The sequence below is a fragment of the Thermobia domestica genome, chromosome 2 (assembly GCF_964235325.1).
Source record: "Thermobia domestica chromosome 2, izTheDome1.hap1.1, whole genome shotgun sequence".
Classification (NCBI taxonomy): domain Eukaryota; kingdom Metazoa; phylum Arthropoda; class Insecta; order Zygentoma; family Lepismatidae; genus Thermobia; species Thermobia domestica.
The window spans coordinates 158,664,726-158,687,003 of record NC_137455.1 but is presented as its reverse complement, the minus strand read 5'-3'; the positions used below and the strand labels follow the sequence as shown (position 1 = coordinate 158,687,003).

At 34.8% G+C, this 22,278-nt stretch overlaps 1 long non-coding RNA gene across 1 annotated transcript; it reads right to left on the bottom strand.

Annotated features, from left to right (window-relative positions):
- Window positions 1–729: 729 nt before the first annotated feature.
- Window positions 730–22,038, bottom strand: LOC145679756 (uncharacterized). The gene is made up of 2 exons (XR_014130523.1): window positions 21,143–22,038; window positions 730–1,124 (listed from the first exon to the last, which is right to left on the bottom strand). It is a non-coding gene; the product is annotated as an uncharacterized LOC145679756 (long non-coding RNA).
- Window positions 22,039–22,278: the final 240 nt, after the last annotated feature.

Genomic DNA, 22,278 nt, shown 5'->3' with positions numbered 1-22,278 from the left:
TTATATAAATGCTCCATTGAGAAACTTAAAATATGGTATAAATCATTTTCCGTTAAAAAAAAAAATGGTAGTTTACTCTTGGGATGGGATTTTCCTGGATGATTTTCTTAGAAACGATTCATTCAATTTTGCTGGTATTTCATAAATAAACATTTCTCTACCAACCCTACAATATGGCATGAATAATTTCTCATGAAAAAATGCACAAGAGTAGTATGCTCTTAGAGTTTACTTCGATACTTTTTCAAAAGTACTAATTATATTTCATTCCGCAAATAAACGTTTTCATGATAAATACAGCATAACGATTCAATTTAAAAAGTGAAAGCGAGAAAGGATAATGCAGAGGCCTTTTATTCTTGAAGTCGGTTCACAAGAAGATGGAATCTTCTGGGATCTCAATGAGCTAGAAGTTACTAGAACATGATTCTATCTAGGAAATTTAAAGGTTTTGAATTTTGTATAGTGAAGTTACATGCTGTTGTACACTATCTGTTGTTGTGGTTAATATGATCTATTAAAGTTTCGAAATTTACACTAAGAATACACAGTATGTGGCATTTTATGAGAATCATTGAATCCAGCACTGATTTGTTATATTAAGAACGAAGCATTCATTAAAATTTAATACATTCTACCATTGAAGCTTGGTTGAAAGACATAAAATGCAATGAAATATTAAACGGTAAAATGATTAATTCATCACAATAATTTATTTTTTATTTTGACACAGAGAGGTAAATAACATTATTTGTACAAAAATGCATTTAGTCACATAAGGTAGAGTACATCATGCACTGAGCACGAGTCTTCACACATTATGTTTTATAAATATTTTAGTGGCACTTTATAAAAAGAATTTTCCTCAATGAAAGCCAATCCATTTTAAAGTTCAAGTGCTCTAATTGGCTTTCAATCCTTTGTCATATTGACTCGATGGGTATAGCTGAAATTCTTCGTAGCATTAGGAGTGGCAGCTGAGGAAGAATCACGAGAACTGTCATGAACACAAAAGGGCTTACCAACACAAACAACCCTATGTAGATGAACACTAACCATAGGGGTGAGTTGAGCGTGAAGAATATCATGGTTGCATACAAAGCGATTCCATAAGACCCTGGAACCTGAAATGATACAGAAGAAAATAAAAATTATTACATTGACCTTAACTACACAAATCTAATCTAATACTGCTATATTAAATATAAAGAAAGGATGTGTCTGTGAGTTGGTTTGTTCTGAAACTAGTTGTTTCACCGATCAGATGACCGGATGATTGTAGGTTATATTTACATATGGTACCTCAGGTCTTCTGAAGCTGCACCGAGTATCCTAGTTATCAATACATTCTACGTGTCTCGGGCCAAACTACGTTTAAAAAATTTAAATCACCCATAATTAATTATAAAATAAAAGACAAATTCTGACCAAAGTATATATTATTTATTAAATGGTATATACTTTGGTCAGAATTTGTCTTTTTATTTTATACAAGAAGTTCCAAAGCTAGATTGAGGTGTATTCTCATTATCTATGTCTTATATGTTGCACTTAGTTGTTTCCAAGGATTTTATTTTAATCGTAACAAAAGGCAGGTTTAAATTCTTTTCATTGTTGCGTCTGCATTATCGCGCTGCACCAACATTGTTTTCATTTAAAGATTTGAAATGTTAAATTGGTTTCGAAGAATATGACATGAATGACATTAATACAATGATTTTTTTTTGTTTTGTTTTGTTTTGTTTTAAATTTTTTTGTTTTTGAAGAATACTCAGTTTCAAATGTGTGTCCCCAATTACACAATGCTACTAGTTTCCGGACTTGCCTTCAATTCAAGCTGACAACCCTGTCGTCATATACGACTTACTAGTAGAGTAAACGTTGGAACATAGTGTACAGAAAACATACTTTACATGGGGAATTTTATTAAAGCTCGGATTAAATGTTCATTTTTCAGTCTGAATACGAAAGGCATGACATTTTGTATAAGAAAACTTCTTGTCACATAAAATACGAACATGTGATTTATTTCGGAATTCTGAAATTCTATTCTAAAGATAGTAGGAGAAGGAAAATTTTATTATTAATATTTATAATGTAATCGCTGTACTTGACATATGATGGGGCTTTAGATGCATAGAATACACCATGCGAACTGTTTGCATGAATTTTGGAAATTCTACTCAGAAATAATAAGGGAAAGAGGTAAATTCAATATGTCGGACACTTCAAGGCGAGACTTCTCAAACACTGAAAACGAGCACCTTATTCGCCTCCAAGTCCAAGAAACGGAGAACTTTATAAATGTTGGACATAATAGTCAGGAAATTTGGCATATTGAGACTTCTTGTTTCAGAGAATATTCTTCTGTCTTTCAGTTGCATACACTCTATATATAGGACTTACGGTAAGAGAGAAAAACATTCTTCATGGCCATGACAACGTGTTGGGGTACTTGCTAGTATTATTATAAATTTAGAGAATATATTAATCAAAAACAATCTCTAGCTTCACAGTGCTTAACCAAAACAGCCCAATAAAGCGTATACTCCAACAAGTACAGTTCTTATTTTACTATCAGGAGATTCCAACTTCAAAAATCGTGACAACTTTCCAACTACAGTTTTCCACGGTTGCTCTGATACACTAGGCGACTGTAAGAATGTAATCGCAATCGCTTGATTTACTCCGGTTTTTGAAGCCGGAATCTCTCGATTGCAAAATGAGAATATTTTGTTGACGTACACGCTTTATTGCGCTTTTTTCGATCAGTATTTCTGATCCTGTGAAGCTAAAGATTGCTTCTTATTCATTTATTATATTTGTATAAAGATGTTCTGACAAACTTCCTTGTGATGCTGATTTTGAACTTCGATTTGTTAATATCTTAGTGCGCAATGGTCTTATGGCTTTCCATAACTTTATTGCTATGAGAAATAATAAAAGATAAGTTTTGGAAGAAATATGATCTGTATGTAAAAATGTATTTATCAATTCGAATTGTCGATTTAAAAAAATCAAGTAATGTTTACGCATACAACGAGACGAGACATAATTTTCGTGACTAGACTGGAGACAAGACAGAACTCTGCCAATAGAAACAACTACATTTCTCGAAACGAGACTTTGACGACACATTTTCGGCACGACGCAGCAGCTTCAAATCTAATCTCGTGCACATTCCTGGTATCAAGGCTTTATTGGACAATACACGTTATCTAGCACCTCAAATTGTATTTTTCCTATCCAACAAGAAAACTCACACTGCGAGGATTCACTGCAGTAGAATCTTCGAATTTATCACATTTTAAAAATTCATTGTGCCTTATGCTAATGGAAATGCATAATTAAACTGTTACCGTTGTACGTGATTGCATTTATGCAAAGTCTTGTTACAAAAACTTCAGTATCTGTTTGAAACGCCTTTTTTCATATAAAAAATGAAAACTTAGCTTATTACTTTTCCTTGAAATAAATATCTCAAATAGGCTCCTCTCTCCAGAAAACGTATTTGTTTAATATAATTTTAAAAAATAAAAAAATATAATTTTGTAATTATTTTCAACTTTGCGTTATATATATATACGAGGGCCATCCGGAAAGTGGTACCCGTTTGCGCCGCATGAAGCGCTGACGACTCGGGGAGCCGCTGGAGACCGAGTCAGTGGCATGTCTGCCTGCTCTGTGCGAGGTTGATTGACACTAGCAGTGCCTGTGTTGTGTCTGTGCTCGTTTATAATGATTAAACGAATTGAGAACCTCGCCAGTTGTGAAGTGAGGGCCGTGATTAAATTTCTTAATGCACGAAACGTTCGACCTTGTGAAATTCATCGCCAATTAAAGGAGGTGTATGGAGACAATGTGATGGACAAGTAGTCTGTTCGGCGCTGGTGTCGCAACTTCAACCTGGGGAGGGGGAGTACACACTACGAGGAGCGTTCAGGGAGACCATCTGTCATTACAGACGAACTGCTGAGGTCAGTAGACGAATGCGTGAGGAACGATCGGCGCGTCACAATTGATGAACTCTGTGAACATTTTCCTAATGTGTCTCGAACAATTGTTCATGAAATTGTCAAAGACCATCTGCATTATTCAAAAATCTGTGCAAGGTGGGTCCCTCGCATGCTCACAGATGAGCACAAAACCAAGCGTATGGCTGCAGCACTGACGTTTCTGGGACGTTATTCCGATTAAGGAGACTCTTTCCTAAATCGCATATTATAGGGGACGAAACATGGATTTGTTATGCATCACCTGAGAGTCAACGACAGTCCATGGAGTGGCATCACGTTCATTCACCAACCAAACCAAAAAAAATTCAAGACAGTTCCGTACACCAGGAAACTCATGGCAACCATATTCTGGGATCGACGAGGTATACTGCTCATTGATTTTATGGCCCGTGGAGACACAATTAATGCTAATGCGTATTGTCAAACATTAAAGAAATTACGGGGGGCAATACAAAATCGACGGCGAGGTCTGTTGTGTACAGGCGTCATTCACCTTCATGACAATGCCAGGCCCCACGCAGCTGCGAAAACACAACTTCTGCAGCAATTCAAGTGGGAAACCTTCGACCATCCACCGTATAGTCCGGACTTGGCCCCTTCGGATTTTCATCTCTTTTCGAAACTTAAAGGTTTTTTGGCGGGAAAAAGATTCGACAGCGATGAAGAACTTAAACGAGGCGTGACTACGTGTCTCAATACGGTGGCGGCGGAGGACTATGACGATGGAATACAAAAACTCGTCACACGGTATGACAAATGCCTCAATTTGCTTGGTGATTATGTGGAGAAGTAGTGTAAAGTATGCTCTTTCCAATAAAAATGTGTATATTTGTTAATATGTACTACTGTGTCTTTATTGCACAAACGGGTACCACTTTCCGGATGGCCCTCGTATATATATATATATATATATATATATATATATATATATATGTGTGTGTGTGTGTGGGGGGGGGGGGGTGATTTAGTGAAATATAAATTGATTGGGATCACGGTGACTCAGTGATGCTAGAGTTCTCACTTCAAGGACATGGGGTCCGTGATTCGCTTCCAGCTCCCGCCAAGTGGGTTTTGTGGTGTTCAATTACCGTATGTGTAAGTTTTCTCGTTTTTATCTTGCTTCCTTCCACTTTCGTAGTTCCATCATTATCATCCATCTCATTGTCACGTCTTCCTTAGCCTTGGTGCATAATCGTGGGACGTTCAACTTGATAATGGATGCAGGAAGAATGGTCTATGGAAAAATTGATATAACTTTTATTTTTATTTATCGAAATCTATGCAGAGAACATCTAGACTTTTTGAGCCTCAATGTATGGAATAAAATAATATATACAGATATGATACACGTATAAGACATAATATAAATACATCCATATTAAAAATGCAATAGTCATAGAAAGAAGGATGTTAAAATTAAGAAGCAATGGTTGAAGAGGTAATGAACGGTAATTATATAGTTACATACTCAGATGTATATTATTTAGATGCCAGACGAGAAAGTAACATTAATATCTACGTATTTGTATGATGATGGAGTTGGAGGGATGCAAGTGCAACGGAAAACATGACACTGAACATACGGAATATTAACATACAACTGATATATACAAACTACATATGTATATTGATTTTTATTTTTATTGAAGTGATTTTGTCCGGATTAGTATGGCACTTGAGATAAAACCACCAATATAGTAATGAAGTTTCACATGAAAGAAAATGTTATTTCATGAGAAACATATTATTGTTATATACCTTTATTTGTCGTGTGTACAATTTGAATTAATATGATTCTGAAAAAAAAAATAGAAATGAAGAAATTAATACCTTAGTGTCATCTATGTACTTTTGCTAAAACTACGTTCCCCAATTTACTAAATTTAGAAATATGAGTCCACCATATTGTCTTGAATGAACACCCCAAAGAACACGTTAGTTGATATGATGCTGTTTTCCCTGGGAAATAACTATTATGGTAGTATACGTAGTATAGTCTTCGAAAATTTGCTGAACCACTTGCTAATGATGAGTCAGAAGAATGTTGGAGATAATTTCTACAATATTATTAGCATCTAAAGAAAACAAAACAACAAAAAAAGAATGTTTAAAGATGAAAGATATACCAATCGATAGATATCGAATAAAATGATAGATGTCAGCATACAAGCTCATGCCTAGTTTTCGAGAAAAACGATTTTTTTTTTTTGTATAAATCTAAAATTGATGCTGTACGAGAACTAGGGCACCTATTTATGCAGATGAAACATATACTTCATTTTATCCCAAGCCCTTTTCACTGTGACGCTAGGAAGATGACAATACAGTTCATATTATGTTTAATGAAATAAAGCCGAAAATTATTATTAACTTTTCAACTCGGATTTTCATTGAAATAAAATATTGAATGATGTATGAGAGAAATACATCAGTCGATAGACCATATCGAGCTGAACAAAATGACATACTTGAGAATAAACTCTCATGCGTAGATTTCGAGAAAATCAAGAAAAACAAGCTTTTATGGTGCTAAAAAGTATATTTTTTGTTCTCAATTTGATGGAATTGATAGTATTTATTCTGCTGGGATAGATTCTAGTGGCACCCACGATGTTACCTCTGGTGCGTGCTGTACCTGGTCGAGGATCGAACCAGGGACTGCACGCACCAGAGGTTAGCGTACTATCACTGAGACACTGTGCATCCCTACTATACTAGCGGGGAGGGTTCTAAGTAATTAGGAAAGTACTGAGTTATTACTCATGTATCAACATTTTAGCAGAACTTGGTATGACAGCGAATATTACAGTTATCGAGACCAGGGACATAACGTTCAAACTGCGTATTGAAAACCAATTATCAGAGCACATGTATTAAATTATTGATATTAACTATATTAAATTATTAAGTTTTGGGGAATTGGAAGTGGCAAGATCTACAGACACTCGCGTTATCTCTTCGATCAGGATAAATTTTACATAATAATATTTATTATTTTAAGTATTTTCTTTTTTGGATGGTCTAGGTCAGTGATAGCCAAATGACGGCCTACGAATATGTTTCATCCGACCCACTAATAAAAATAAAAAATGCTTGATTTGTTCCTTTTTAACTCCATGCATAGGAGGAAAAATGCAACTGGTTATCATAATATACCTGTAACGAGATGACTTTTAACGTTGATAATATTTCTCTTAACCTTTTTGTTACAAAGCTCATTCTGCAAAGTAAAGCCTCTGGTACGGGTCGATTTTTAAAAAATACGTATTCCATAGTTTTTCCAAATGTTGGTTCTTAATTTTTCAATATATATATATATATATATATATATATATATATATATATATATATATATATATATATATATATATATATATATATATAAAGGAGACAGGCAGAGAGAGAGAGAGAGATTGCACAAAAAGTATCGCTACGCGTACTCTGGAGTCGAGGATATAAAATGTACTTTGCGTGTGAGGATTAGAATGCAAGACATCTGTCTTGTGTTTTGTACACGTGAGATACGTGAAGAGAATTTTAAGTTTATTTGAAGTTTATGGAATGAAGGTTTCTAAGTTGTATAACACTGCGTTTCGTAATAACCTTGTAGCTAGGTCAACATTGATGAAAAAAAAAAAATGCTTTAGAAGAAAGAAAAAATAAACACCAAACGAAATGCTCACTTTCGCTATTTCTCTCCTTCTATCACGAGTCCCTTATGCAAAAATGCTTAGCTTTAGCGCATTTGACGCAATAGTTAAATTCAGCCCTAAATAAATCAAACTAGAACACAAAACCCATTTTAAGCGCTAGGTTCTACGTTAAACTCCAGTTAATAAATCAATAAAAATAATAATCTAAAAACGAACTTAACTCTGCACTATCATTAGTAAGGTAATGATGGAATTTTCGGTAGGTATACGCTCGAACTTTTTTCAAAAATATAGTGTTTAACTACTCCCATATACGCTTGGTTTTTTTTTTTTTTCATAAATTTCAGGTGAATATCGTACGCTGGACCATATATATATATAGGTATGTTTACGCTCCATTACAGAGATGCCCGCAGGGTTTCTCCAAGGAGGGAATACCGTTCTGGGGGAATGAAAAAACGATTCCAAGAGTGGGACAAAAGACCGATACACAAGCACAATTGCACATCATTCATTATATAAAACAACAACTATTTACAGACATATCCTTATTAAATACAGTAAATAAACTATAGGGTCTAGTACTGAAGCATTTAATATAGGTCTAAGTATATTAAGTATTATAGCATGTGAAAAGAAATTAGTATATTCTGACATGTATTTCCAAAAACTGAACACCCTTCGAAACTGCAGAGAGACAATCGTCATCCGCGGCGAGCAGCTATACCAACGCCACCTGTATCCAGGTGGCGTTGGCTATACCCATTACATCCCTGATTACCACTTCATATTTTCTGAAATGAAATTTTTGAGTTTTACGTCCCAGGGTTATGCCGGCTAGGCTAAAGGAGACGGTGATGATGAGAAATGAATGAAATGGTGGAATGAAGAAAGTGGGAGGAAACGGGAGAACCCCGAGGAAACCTACGCATACGGTGTTTGTCTACCACAAAGTTCACTTGGCGGGAGCAGGGTTTAAACCCCGTGCACCAGAGGTGAACGCTCTACCACTGAGCCACCGCCTCCCCTATTACCGTTTCAATATATCACATTTTAGCATTACGATCTAAAGCAATCCCACAAATTATATATTTTCCTGTAACTCATTACAAATACCATTTTACAAGAATGGTATTTTTGGGGCAGATGGTACTTGGCAGAGTAAGTATTCAGACTATCATCAGTAGTGACATATGAAATGGGAAGTGAATGAAGCTGGAGGCCTAATGTTGGTAATAATCAAATGATGAGATGAAATGAATCGTATATAGAGGTATATGGCGTACACCTACCTACTATTTTTATAGTCCATCGATATTCACTTAAAATATATGAAAGAATGACCATATACGGAGATCAAGCGTATACTTACAAAAATACTGCCATTACTTCACTGGTCAAATGTACACATTTTTCTGTTTATATAGACTTTCACATTAATGTTATGTATGCATATGAATAGGTCCTGTATTATCAGCAGAAGTTCGGAGGATTACTTGCTGTGCCGTTCATACCTAATTGCTAATTCATGTCTAAACGATCAACGTAATTGTGTACTCGTAGAAATGAGAAAATAATGTTTGTTCATTTTTAACTAGCTGATTGACCGTTCTTCGCACTGGAAGAATACATTTCATTTTGAACATAAAGGAAATGAGGACTGAATTTGGATTTAAACGGCATCGGAAGTGTCACTGTTCATCTCGGCGACCCCGAAAACTATGTAATCGATACTAATATCGGTCATTTTCGATCATATATATATATACAACCCCCTCCCCTAAGTTGCACCGTCAAAGTGTAATAATAAAAGCTATCCCAGGTCCGAACCTCATCTATGTAGGAAATTTGATCGACATCGGTCAGGTCAGTCTCCTTCATTTATATATATATATATATATATATATATATATATATATATATATATATATATATATATATATATCCCCACCCCCTTCCCTAAGTTGCACCGTCAAAGTGGAAAGGTAAAAAACATCCCAGACCCGAACTTCATCTATGTTGAGAATTTGATTAAGATCGGTTCGGTGGTTCAGGAGTTATTAAATCACAAACATAGTCACTTTCAATTTTATATATTAGATTAGATGAGCTTATTATATACCGAATTTCATTCTCCTACGTTGAGGGCTCTTGAGATACTCAATTTTGCCTTAAGTTTTGAAACCTCTATATACCCCCTTTAGGATATACATTTTAATTAAAGTGACATGATAAAAATCCAGTTCAAACTAGGTGATAACTATTTTGCAAAATTAATTTCAAACAGCGGAGCCGGTTTCTTCTGATTAGATCCTACACAAGATCACTTTTCTATCAGTAGTGTTGCCCACGAGGTGAGACATTTCTTGTCTCATCTTATGTCTGGTTCCTGTTTAAGCTCGAAGCGATACGAGAAATTTCACGAGCCTTGTAAACAATAAATTGATAAAGTAGTGATTTTACGAACAGAAGGAAGAGCAGTTATAGACGTTAAAAGATATACAAGTCATTACACAATATATTTCAATTGTCGGCTATAATGGGAACGTTACCCACTAGCAAAGAGCTAGAAGAAGTTTTTCTTCTGTAATTGCGGAGAAGGGAGGTTAGGAGTAAAAACAGACATCAATGGTGCATCAATTTATGTAGCAACCGAGCAAGGAGTATGGAGAGAGAGCTCACAGTCCATAAGTTTATTTGAAAAATTACGGCATGAATGCTGTACCGTACGTCAAGACAGTGACATAACATGACAGGTTGGAGCCTTTGAAAGCAGAAGATTTAGTATTACCTGCCGAACATTATGGGAACAAAGTACCGAAGAATAGATATTTACTGTTTCATTTTAAATTTTCATTATAACAGTTTTTTAATAATCATTGTTATTTTACAATTCTTATGTAATTATTGAAATTTTCAAAAATTAATATATTTCAATAATAAATACGATTTAATGTTGTTGCTGCACTACTTCGCGGACCTCTCTTGACGGGGAGGATTCTGACAACTTCTAGTAGAAATTAAGAAAAAAATGTGGGCATACTTTTTGTGCATAAATTTACAAGACGAAACAAGAAAAGTTTTTGGAAAATCGAGACAAGTTCTAGAAAATTTACAATGCGAGATGAGAAAGCGTGTCGTCTATAAACGAGTTACAAGGAACTTCACAAGACATTGTTCGCTTATTGTTGATTAGAATTTAAAGCCAGGTAATACAACAAAATATTGTTAATAAAATATCCACTTTTGGAGGGATCGGTGGCTCAGTGGTAGGAAGTTCAGCTCCTATGGGATATATTCCTTTTTCAAATTTACATATGAGTTTGAAATCGGTAACATCTTGTACAGGGTTCTCCCGGGAATTTGTCATTTCCTTTTACATTCTATAAATTCTTCCGTCATCATTGACTTCATTATATTATCTGTTTTCTTACCCTATAAAACATAATCGTGTGAGGGAAACTTAATTTAAAAAATAATTTGAACTTTTCACATTAGGACAAGGCTAACATCAGTCCAACATTTGTTCTGGACTCTTTCTTGAGTTGGGAGGAGAGATGGGGGCACAGTGATTCAATGTTAGTATGCAGTACGCTCACTTCTGGTGTGAAGTGTTCTAGTTATCTTCCAAGTCATTTGAGCTTGTGGTGAACAATATAATGTCCATAGGTTTCTCAACTTCTTCCGTTCCCTCTCACCTTCACATATCTCAAATTATTTTAAAATCATTCACTTTTATTAACAATCCGTCTCCTTTAGCCTAAAGGTCATATTCATAGGAAGTTAAATTAAACCATTTAAGATCACTTTATTAGTTAAAAATAGCGTTAACTTTATTTTTAGAAAAGTAAAAAAAAAAAAAAAAGTTTTCTTTGTCTGAAAACTGACTTTACGTATACTGCAACAGCAAACAAACAATGACTATTTGATAAACAAAATCCATGAATTTAATAAATAACGCAATTATGTTATAGAAATAATTGGTATTTCTATCAGATTCAAAGCGGATGAAATAAATCTTGGTGCCTTTTTTTCTTTCTTTCCTTTTTAATGCTTTTTTTTTAATGATCAAGAAGTGTAAGAGATCAAAACCAGTTATCAAAGAAAAAAATGGCACACGAACTGTGTTATATTTGTTCTTCTCTTAAGTGAAAGTTAGCATTAAATAGTTATATAACGATTTCCTTTGTTACTCTCAACAGGAATTCCTTGTAAGGTAAACACAATAGATATTTATAAAAATAATTATTCCTATTAACAAGATGTAACTATTACCAGGATAGATAGAAACATTATGTTTTCCTGGCACCTGAAGCAATATACTTTTTATCAGAAATACTGTCAAATTATTATACGTATGTGTTACAGCTGTGTATGCAAACATATTTTAATTTACGATGGCGCTGGTTATTCCTAGTACTTTTGGTTGATTTTATGAGGTTGTAAACGTAATACCTACTACTAGAAAACCGCGGTGGCTCAGTGGTAGAGCGTTCACCTTTGGTGCATGGGGCCAAGGGTTCGAACTCTGCTCGCGCCAAGTGAACCTTGTAGTGGATTTCCTCGGGGTTCTCCCGTTTCCTCCCACTTTCTTCATTCCACCCTTGCATTCATTTCTCATTATCACCGTCTCCTTTAGCCTAGCCGGTATAACACTGAGACGTAAAACTTAAATATTTCACTTCATTTTCATAGCTCCACTACTAATATTGTTATTATTTTTACTACTACTAATAATTTTATTTATTTTATTTATTACATGTGGTAAGTTTATTAAAATTAACCAAACAGAGCATAACAAACTTAAGATCTAATCTTATATAGTTTGTTGAAAAGTTGTTTAAGCATTTCAAGGAAAAATGTATAGACATAAGCAACATTAAAAGCTATTCTATAAGGGAGAAGTTGGCGATTGATTGGTTCGTAGTTTGCGTTTCTTTTCAGCACCAAGTTTTTATGAAACGCGGATTAAAGCTTAATGTGGGACCAGAACCAAATGATTTCCCACTGAGAATCGAAGTCGATTTTCCCGCACCAACGCTAACCTAAAGCCATGAGGGAACTCAAGAAGTTGTGAAGGATTTAAACATCAAACACCTCCAACTATTCCTCTCTTTCTTTATTTAAATATGTGTGTCCTTATTTTTTGATTTCCGAATTATTTTGATTCTCACCCCCCCCCCTAAAACGGTTCCACATCGACCAAAATAATTCATGAAAAAATTAACTCAATGGAACAATATTGAATAGACCTCAAGGTTTGAATGTATAATTCAAAGGTACCTTGTAAGTTTGGAAGGACAATTGAGGGAGTTAGCGCAACAGTGGTCTAACCCACATTTTTAAAAATGGAGAAAAATCAAGTGAAACTTAAACACATGTGGTTTTTAGTACAATATATGTATGTACAATGTATGACACGTTCAACCACTTGTGCTTGCTTTTGTTATATTGTACAAAAAAAAAAAAAAAAAAAAAAAAAACGTGTTTAAGTTTAACTTGAGTTTTCTCCATTTTTAAAAATGTGGGTTATACCACTGTTGCGCTAACCCCCTCAATTGTAAGTTAATAAACAGTTATCATGAAGATAATAACTATTAAATGACTAAGCATAAAGTGGAAATAACGTCAGATGTGTATGTTTGTAGTGAAAAGGATCGTATGACTCTTTCCTAATAAAAATTCCGGTAATAGATATGGATCTACGTCCATTAAAAAAATGGTGTCACTTCCTCTAGCAGTTCCAAACTTACAAAATACCGGTACCTCATGTTGTATACTGTAAATGCATTAAAGGCTTGAGGTCGCTTGCGGCACCATTTAATATTATTCAATTGAGCTAATTTTTCTTATGGGTTACCTTGGTCTGATATGGAACCATTTTAGGGTGTAAGACTGGAAAACCAACAACTTGAAAGTCGAAAAATAAGGATCAGACTTATATTAAAGTTGAAAATTGGAAGAAGATGTGAATGGCTGGCAACAAGGAGAAACTAACAGGCATACGAAGCGAAATGAACAGACCGATCGCCATAGGGGGGAGAAGTGAGCGAGCCTTAAGGTGAGAAGAGGAGTGGACCAGACTATGAGTAGCACTCAGGGAAACGGCAAGAAAAGTTGTGGGAGAAACGAAGGGAAGAGACTTCATTAATAAGAAAACTTAGTGGTGGAATAAAAAAGTTCAAGCAGCTGTGAAGAAAAAAAGAACGATACAAAAACTGACAAAACTCTGGCAATAAACAAAACCTGAAGGATTACAAGGAAGCGAAGACGAACACCAAAAGAGCAGTTAGTGTAGCAAAAGTCTAGGCTTATGATGAGTTGTACAACATCCTGGAAACAAAAGAGGGAGAAAAGATGATACATAAGCTTTCGAAGGTAAGAGAGAGGGGAAAGAACATGTTTTGCATGTGCCCTGCATCAAGGATGGAAATAATGGCATTGTAATTAGTGAGAAGATAAAAAGCGATGGAAGGAGTATATACAGAAACTTCTCAATGAAGAAAACTCGATGGAAATTTGCAAAAATCTACCTACTAACCAGGAACTCGTTCGGATAGAGTTAGAAAATGGCATGAAAAATGAAAAGTGGGAAAGCCCCAGGATCGGATAATATTGCTATTGAAGGATTGAAAATTTAGGTAAAGAAGGAGAGCAGTGGTTTACTAGAGTTTTAAATAGGATATTGGAAACAAGAACTGTGGTAAAAGAATGAAGGAGCTACATTTTGTAGATGTTTAAAAACAAAGGAAATGTACAGGAATGTTGCAACTACAGGGGAATAAAACTTATGAGCCATTCAATGAAGCTCTGACAGAGAAAGTGATGGAAGCAGAATTGTAGAAAGAGATCGAAATAATATTCTACTAACCGTTTCATGCCAGGACAGTCGATAACTCATACAATATTTGCACTTAGGATGCTAATGGAAACGTATAGAGAATACCAGGTGGACCTCCATATGGTTTTAATTGATCTAGAGAAAGCGTATGATAGAGTATCACGGGATCTTATTTGGTGGGTATTGAAGAAACACACACGCTATATAATTCAAGATATGTATGATGGATGTAGGACAGGAGCGCATGTAAAATAACAGAAGAATTCACAGTTAAAGTGGAACTTCATCAAGATCTAGTTTTAGCCCATATCGTTTTGCAGTTGTGTGCTGGTGAGTGAGACCAAGGAAAGATTGCAATTGAAATTAGATACCTGGAGAGGAGCATTTGATATCAAAAGGCTTAGAATTAGCAAAACCAAGGCAGAATACTTGCATTGTTCTTTTCAGAAAAAATGTAATCGAGAATACAAGAATACGACTGGACTAAGAAGAGGTGGTAATAACGAGGAAATTCAAGTACTTGGGATCAACACTGCAGGAAAATGCAGGAACAAAATATGTAAGTAGCAGAATTAGTAGCGATTGGACAAAATGGAGAGAAGCGGGAGGAGTATTGTGTGGCCTTACAATACAAATACGTCTTAAATGAAAAGTTTAGAAAACAGAAGCGAAACCTGCCATATGAGCGAGATGTTGGAGATGTAGATATAGAGTAACGCGGAAGGACAAAATTAAGAATGAAATGATCTGGGGAACAGTAGAGTAAAGGTGAAACCAGTAATAGAAAAATTGCAAGGAAGAAGATTGAGATGGCTTGGACATGTAACAAGAAGACCTTCAGAATACGTAGCTCACCGAGTGGATTCTATATAGAACTGAATGGGAAACGAGTGCGAGGCTGGCCAAAGAAGAAGTGGGGAGGTTGCGTGAAGAACGATATGATCCAGAGCAGGGTTGGCTGGTTTAAACCTTGTTTTAAACAAGCTGTTTTTTTTTTAAAAAAACAAACAAACAAAAAACTAGTTTAAACCAAAAAGAAAAAAAAAAACGAAAAATGCTTTAAATCGTGTGGACTTCATGGTGACGTTTTCATATATCAAACTATCTGCATTAGTTTTATCTCCTTTTCACCTTTTAATCAAGGTGTCCCATGTTCAATTCTCGGTCGAACAATAACCCTTCTTTCATGTGTAAACCAAGTAGCGGTTTGGATGTCACTTTAAAGCGAAAGTCTTCTTTATAACCTCGGTATTACATAAAGATGTTAAGCCTAACCATACGAAACGAAATCAAATTCTATGTTTTTGCTTGCCTGAATGCTTGTTGGTTTATAAAGAAGCAAAGGTTGCCTAAATGTATTGATAGACACTGGCAAAATTTACCGACTGCCTACGTAGCTTCCAACATTAGCTTGGATTGGACTTCGTTTTAATTTTATTGAATGATACCTACATACTAAATTTGGAATTCAATACCTCAGTTTTAGCGTACTGATTATGATACGTTGACGTTAGATTTTACATGCAAAGCAATAACAGGATTTGCTTTGCATTTAAAGTAATAACAGGATATTCCCAATGGCTAACGCGGGAGTTTCCCGATTTATATGTAATTCTGTATAATGGTTTCACTTGTGCAATTATTTATCTTTTTGTTCTGAAATGACTTGACAATTATGTTCACAAGTATGTAAAGATCAGTGCAACGTATTTTTATCAGGAGTCCTTCGTGAGTGAGTCGGCAGACTCATTCCATTTGTGGCCAATTAGTTAGCTTTAGAGTCCAAATGGACAATTTCTCTCGGATGTAAGCCGGGAAGCTGTTTGGATCCCGCTTTAAGCTTATAAGACCCCTTGCAGTATAACCCTGTCGTTGCATAATAACAGCAAGGCGAAACAAACTTATTTTTGTCCATATGTAATATAAATACATAGAGCAAATTATTTAAACCGAAAAAACCTGGTTTAAACAAAAAAAAAACAGGTTTAAACAAAAAACCTGTTTTTTTTGTTTTTTTTTTCAATAAAAACTATGGTTTTTGCCAACCCTGATCCAGAGTAACGTCACAGTGGATATGATAGAAGATAGAATGAAGTGAAGGACTGCGATCCGAAAAGCCGACCTCAGTTGAGAAAAAGTTAAAAAAAAAAAAAAAAGCCTTGACAAATCTTATGTTGAGAGATTATTTCTCTGAACATTTTCCAAAATCTCATATGTAGTCAATCCCATAAGTTTACGTACTGGGAATCTTCTTCTTAATTAATTAAAGTTAAAATAAATTTTCTTCTTTGATTGGAGTTTCAAACTATTCAAAAACCTTACAGCAGTTATAAAGCTACTGTCGAATGATGTATTTTAAAGAAAAAATACATCATGAATGTATTGAGAATACCTGAATATTAGTATTATCAGAGAGAGCGATACTATCATTAGCGATGGTGTAGTTCACATCCATTGATACATGCTGAAGATAAATTATAAGATAAATTATAAGATGCTAGCAGAAGACAAGGAATGTCAGAAATCTAATGATTCATGGCGATATTTAGAAAAAAAACTGTAAAAAAAGTCGCTATTTTTTTCTATTAACTATATTTCAGTAGAAAGTGAAATGAAATTGTATAGTTTTACGATTATGTCGTTTGGGCTAAAGGAGACTAATAAATAACGAAAATTAATCATTATGAAATTTTATGATAGACATTTAACAATAAAACAAGATTCTCAAAGGATAAAACATAAACCGATGACCAACCCACATATCATACCACCCATTGTATATTCTACTGAATGATATCCTATCAGTTTTATTCTCAATATTTTTTCATACATTTGTTTCAACTTTGAATGTTAAATAATGCTGCAATTTATAGTTCTAATTGTAATTCGGTGCCTCATAACGATTCCAGCTCCGTAACTTCCATTTTATACATTTTCCCGCCATATTGGATCTGCCATTCTGAAGTTTACAATTTTATTATCAAATTCGTAATCTGTGACCGTGCAAACCCCTCTGTATCCAATTTCCGATACATAATATCAAATTGTCACTTTTTGATCCGCCATTTTGAATATTTCATTTTTAATATCAAATTCGTAATCACCAACCTTGAAAACCATCATATATATAGTTTCATAACATTTCAAGACTCCTTCCTATTTTGTCCGCCTTTTTCGCTATTCGGACTACCGTGCGGATGTTGGACGAAAATTTTAAGAATTCTCCTTTGATATATTTTGAAGGTAAACAATTATACAAATATGATTTTTTACAATGACAAATTTTCTTATACTGTTTCATAGTACTCTTTTCTGGTATTTAATTTTTTTCATGATTTTAGTGTGAATTAAAATAATATCGAAAAAAGTTGCATTACGAATAATCAATATAATAATTTTCTATCAGCAGAAAGTAGAAACAAATTCCAACAATCAAAACGATTGTTCTATTCATTTTAGTGATCGAACATTCACACTATTATGGACGAAAATTCAAATTCGAAATTTCTTTTATAATTGCACTAGAGCATATTGTGAAAATAAAACTAATCATTTTCTCTATTTAGAGAATACCATGAAACTTTGCGGGATAATCTAGCATTCCAATTGCCACACATTTCTCAGTAATTTTAACAACTCGTAGTTTTGAGTTCCATATTACAATCGAAATACTAGATTAGTGTGTATTTTTTTACACGACACGCATATATATATATATATATATATATATATATATATATATATATATATATATATATATATATATATATTCCAGAACCGGTTCTTAGGAACCTGTTACATACCTGCATCCAAAAACCAGGTTCCAGAACCAGATCTTAGGAACCGGTTCCAGACCTGGATCCGAAAACCAGGTTCCGTTCAGAGCCGAAAACCGGTTCCACCAGGAACCGGTTCTGGCCATCCCTATTATTTACAAGAAGAGCTTCTATGTGTTCATGTTAATGCTCTGGGTTCACTGCAAAGAGGACCACGCGCTTGTGCCCTCCCCACCCAGACTCGCTTGTGACCCCCAGAAAAAAATTTTGAGCTACCAATGGGTGTTTAACCAAGTGGGTTTGCCAGTTTGCCTGTTTAGCCAATGAGATTGCCAGTTATCCCGTTTGTTTAGCCAAATGAGACAAGCGGCCGCCGTCTGGGTGCCTGCCTGTCGCTTCCACCATTTCATCTAGCACATTGTTCACAGCCTGCCAGCAGCTTGGGCTTAGCGTAGGGATGGCCACAAAGTTCCGGTTCCGGTGGAATCGGTTTTGCGACAAACCGGATCTTGGGAACCAGTTCCAGATCTGGATCCGAAAAACCGGTTCCGGAACCGGATCTTCTAGGACCGGATCCGTTCAGAGCCAAAAACCGATTCCACCAGGAACCGGTTCTGACCATCCCTATTATTTACAAGAAGAGCTTCTATGTGTTCATGTTAATGTTCTGGGATCACTGAAAATTAAATTACCCTTCTTCAGGCGTGCTTCTGAACAGCAGGGAACGAAATCCTGAGAGAAAGGGAAGGAAATTCCCTCAACAGGTACACTTATAAGGGTGGATAACCGCGACAAATGTCGGGGGCCCCAATCCTTTTTTAAAGTTTTTCATTCATTTTTTTTTTTTTTTTCAAATTTGAAAGTCTCGTCAGCGACAAAGTAAACATGTAACTTTTCTAAAGGTTAGATAAATTAAATGAAATTAGATTATAAAAATATGGGTTTTGTCACTTTCAAACACCCTTTGGTGGGAAAGAATAAAGTTTAGGCTATTGATAATACAGGATTTTAGCCTGTTTTGCATTATTATTTGCCTGTTTTTATAAAAGCGAAGCTGTTAAAACTAGATACTCATAATCTATGGGCGACATTGGTTCCACTCAATATTCTTGGAAGAAAATTCTCGCCAATAATAACATACTGAGAGATTAAATAAAGTGAAAAATTATTGTCAAAACTTTGTAAATTAATTACAGTAATCCATATGCAATCAACATGTATTTAATATGTAATTAGCGTGTGAACTAGTGGTTTGCGCTATCCCTGTTCTTGCATAGTGTAATAATTATAATTATCATTATATATATTATAACTGGTCAAATACTCTTTATGTTAAAACTTTCTAGGGCTTTTTCTTTCTTAACAATTCAGTCTCTCTATCACTTCGATTGTTATATTTTCACACCCTGCTGCACAGCAAAGCCAAAATTCTAACAACTTTAATTTATTTACTACATTGTTATAAATGTCACATTTAAATTAACACTCATCATTGGTTATTATCTCCTTCTATGCTAAATGAAACGGCTGGTAAATGGTAGTGTGTTGAAGAAGTGACAAGATGGATTACCTTGCGAAAATTCATTCAAATGACATTAAAATGGCAGTGCTAATAGATTGGTGCTAGAGGAGCTTACGTACAAAGGTAAGGTCTCTCTGCCTCTAACTCAGGGTTTCGCTATTTATTTGATATTACGATCCCCTTCTATCATCCTCTCGCTAGCAATCCCTATAAAGAATTGGGTTTGCAATAAACATTTTAAATATTATTACTTATCGCTATTCTCTTTTATGCTAATTGTTTTGTAAACTATTCTTTATTTAAAATGTTCTTTAGTATTCTATGATGTATTTTACAATAAGTATGGAAATAAAAAAATATGTTTATCAAAATACTCTTATTTTTTTTCTTTCTCTACTAGATCCTGATTACATTAATCTTTTTCGCTCCATTTCGTGACCTCTCTAGAGGTCCCGATTCCTGGGTTGAGAAAGCCCACTCTAAATTATTCTTTCTTATTCCTTACTCTGTGCTCTTCTATTACCTTTATTGAACTTTTAATGAACACAATATATATATAAAAAATGAATAAAGTGAGCCAAACAGTACCTGCAAAAGGCTATTAGATGAACTAATAATTGCTCATTTTCATATGGACCAGGGGTTAAAAAAAAGTGAGGGGAACACGGAAGGACGCCATTCACCCACTTACAAAAGATATGTATGGCGTCCCTCTACTTCCTAAAAATATATAATGGGCAAAGATGTCATCCGCCCCCTACCTTTTCAGGTCCGCTTTTACCCCTGATATGGACCACAAATGTGAGTGCGTAGTTTGTCATATGGGCTACTTGTCAGACACTGAAAATTTCTGCATTGTATGAAAGATCTTGAACGCAACTATTATTTAACAGCATTTTGTACATATTACTGGTTCACTTCCTAAATTTTAAATATTTTTCAATGCTTTTAAAGTTATTTTTTATAATTCAACAAAATAGAGGTAGGAGTACCTAGAACCCTTCAGCAACTTAACTAGATTTATGTGTTTAATTTAAAACAATAGTTCTTACAAATAGCTGTATACTCATGTATAAATCAGGGTTTTATCAACCCGTTTTTAAACAAATAAATTTGTAATGTACCGTATACTTAGTAATATTTAGTATGTTTCTGCTTATTTAATTTGATTTTGTATTGTTATGATCCAAAGAATTCTGAAAAGCTACGGATATCATCAGTTTTTTACTCTCATCATTTCTACTTAAAATATTTTGGTTTCCCACAAATTTACTGTTTAACTTATGGCTTTTAGGAACAAAAAATTACAAAAATGAAACGGAAAGTAATCTTACCACATATACACCTTCACTTTCTCCGCCTTCCAAGCATGTCGGCTGGTGCGGTTCTTGTTATATCAATGTCTAGCTCATCCAAACTTTACGTTCCAATAGTAATTGTTTGTAAATATTTTTCAAAGGCATATTTTTGAAGTCACAAACACATTAACTAAACATAAACACTAAACAGTAAACAACGTTCCAAATGCTCAAAAATGCTACGAAAAACTTCAGCTGAAGAAACAAGAAAGGCACCGCCTCTTTCTTGTTTTCGTAGCCTCGCAACCAGGTATCTATCGCTCAGCAGCGATCTTTCTGAGGAAAGAAAGAGTTGGGAAAGAAAAAAAGAAAAAAGAAAACGATATGACACAATACAAAGAAAATTCAGGTCGTGTGAGCGTAGAATTACTGTGGTGTTATTTCAAGGTCGTCGCTAAGTACAGCACATAAGTAACAGCAGCTGATATGTTAGAAACTACAGAAGTAAGTAAAGTTACTCTGCAGACTGTTGCAGTTCGAATGGGGTATAAAAATCTTGTTTTGAGCTCATGACAAGATCCCAAAAAGAATTTTTCTTTCTTTATGCTTGCTGCTGTAGGTAGGTGACGTAACATATCTTAACTTGTTCGTTCCTCTTCCGTGAACTGTCATATTACACAGACTGTAAATAAAAGTTACGAGGAATATTGCACACGGCGCGCTGCTCCCCTTTCACTTTCTTCTTTTCACATGTTGTACACTATTACACCGGTTGTTCAACATGCTACTGCACACTGCATGCGACTAACAACATACAATATGTGAATTTTCGAAAGTTTTTGCAAATTAAATAAACAAACAACCAGTATGCTTGATTGTAATTGGTTACTACTACTTGTAGATACAACAAAGAGATCTGTTACATTAAATTTATGCTCAAATGGATAATTTCAAGCGATGAGAGTGGGAGATTTTTTTTAAAAATCTGTTATTCATACCAGTGATGGAACCGGTGACCTAGAAGTCGTTAAACTCGTGACCCACCAGATTCGATTTCCCAGTCTGAACCAGCGACCCGGTATCTCAGGGAGGCCTGGAGATCATAAAATTTCTTCACACGCACGGAGAACCGCCAGTCTACAAACATGATTCTAACAAGTTGTTTTACCAAG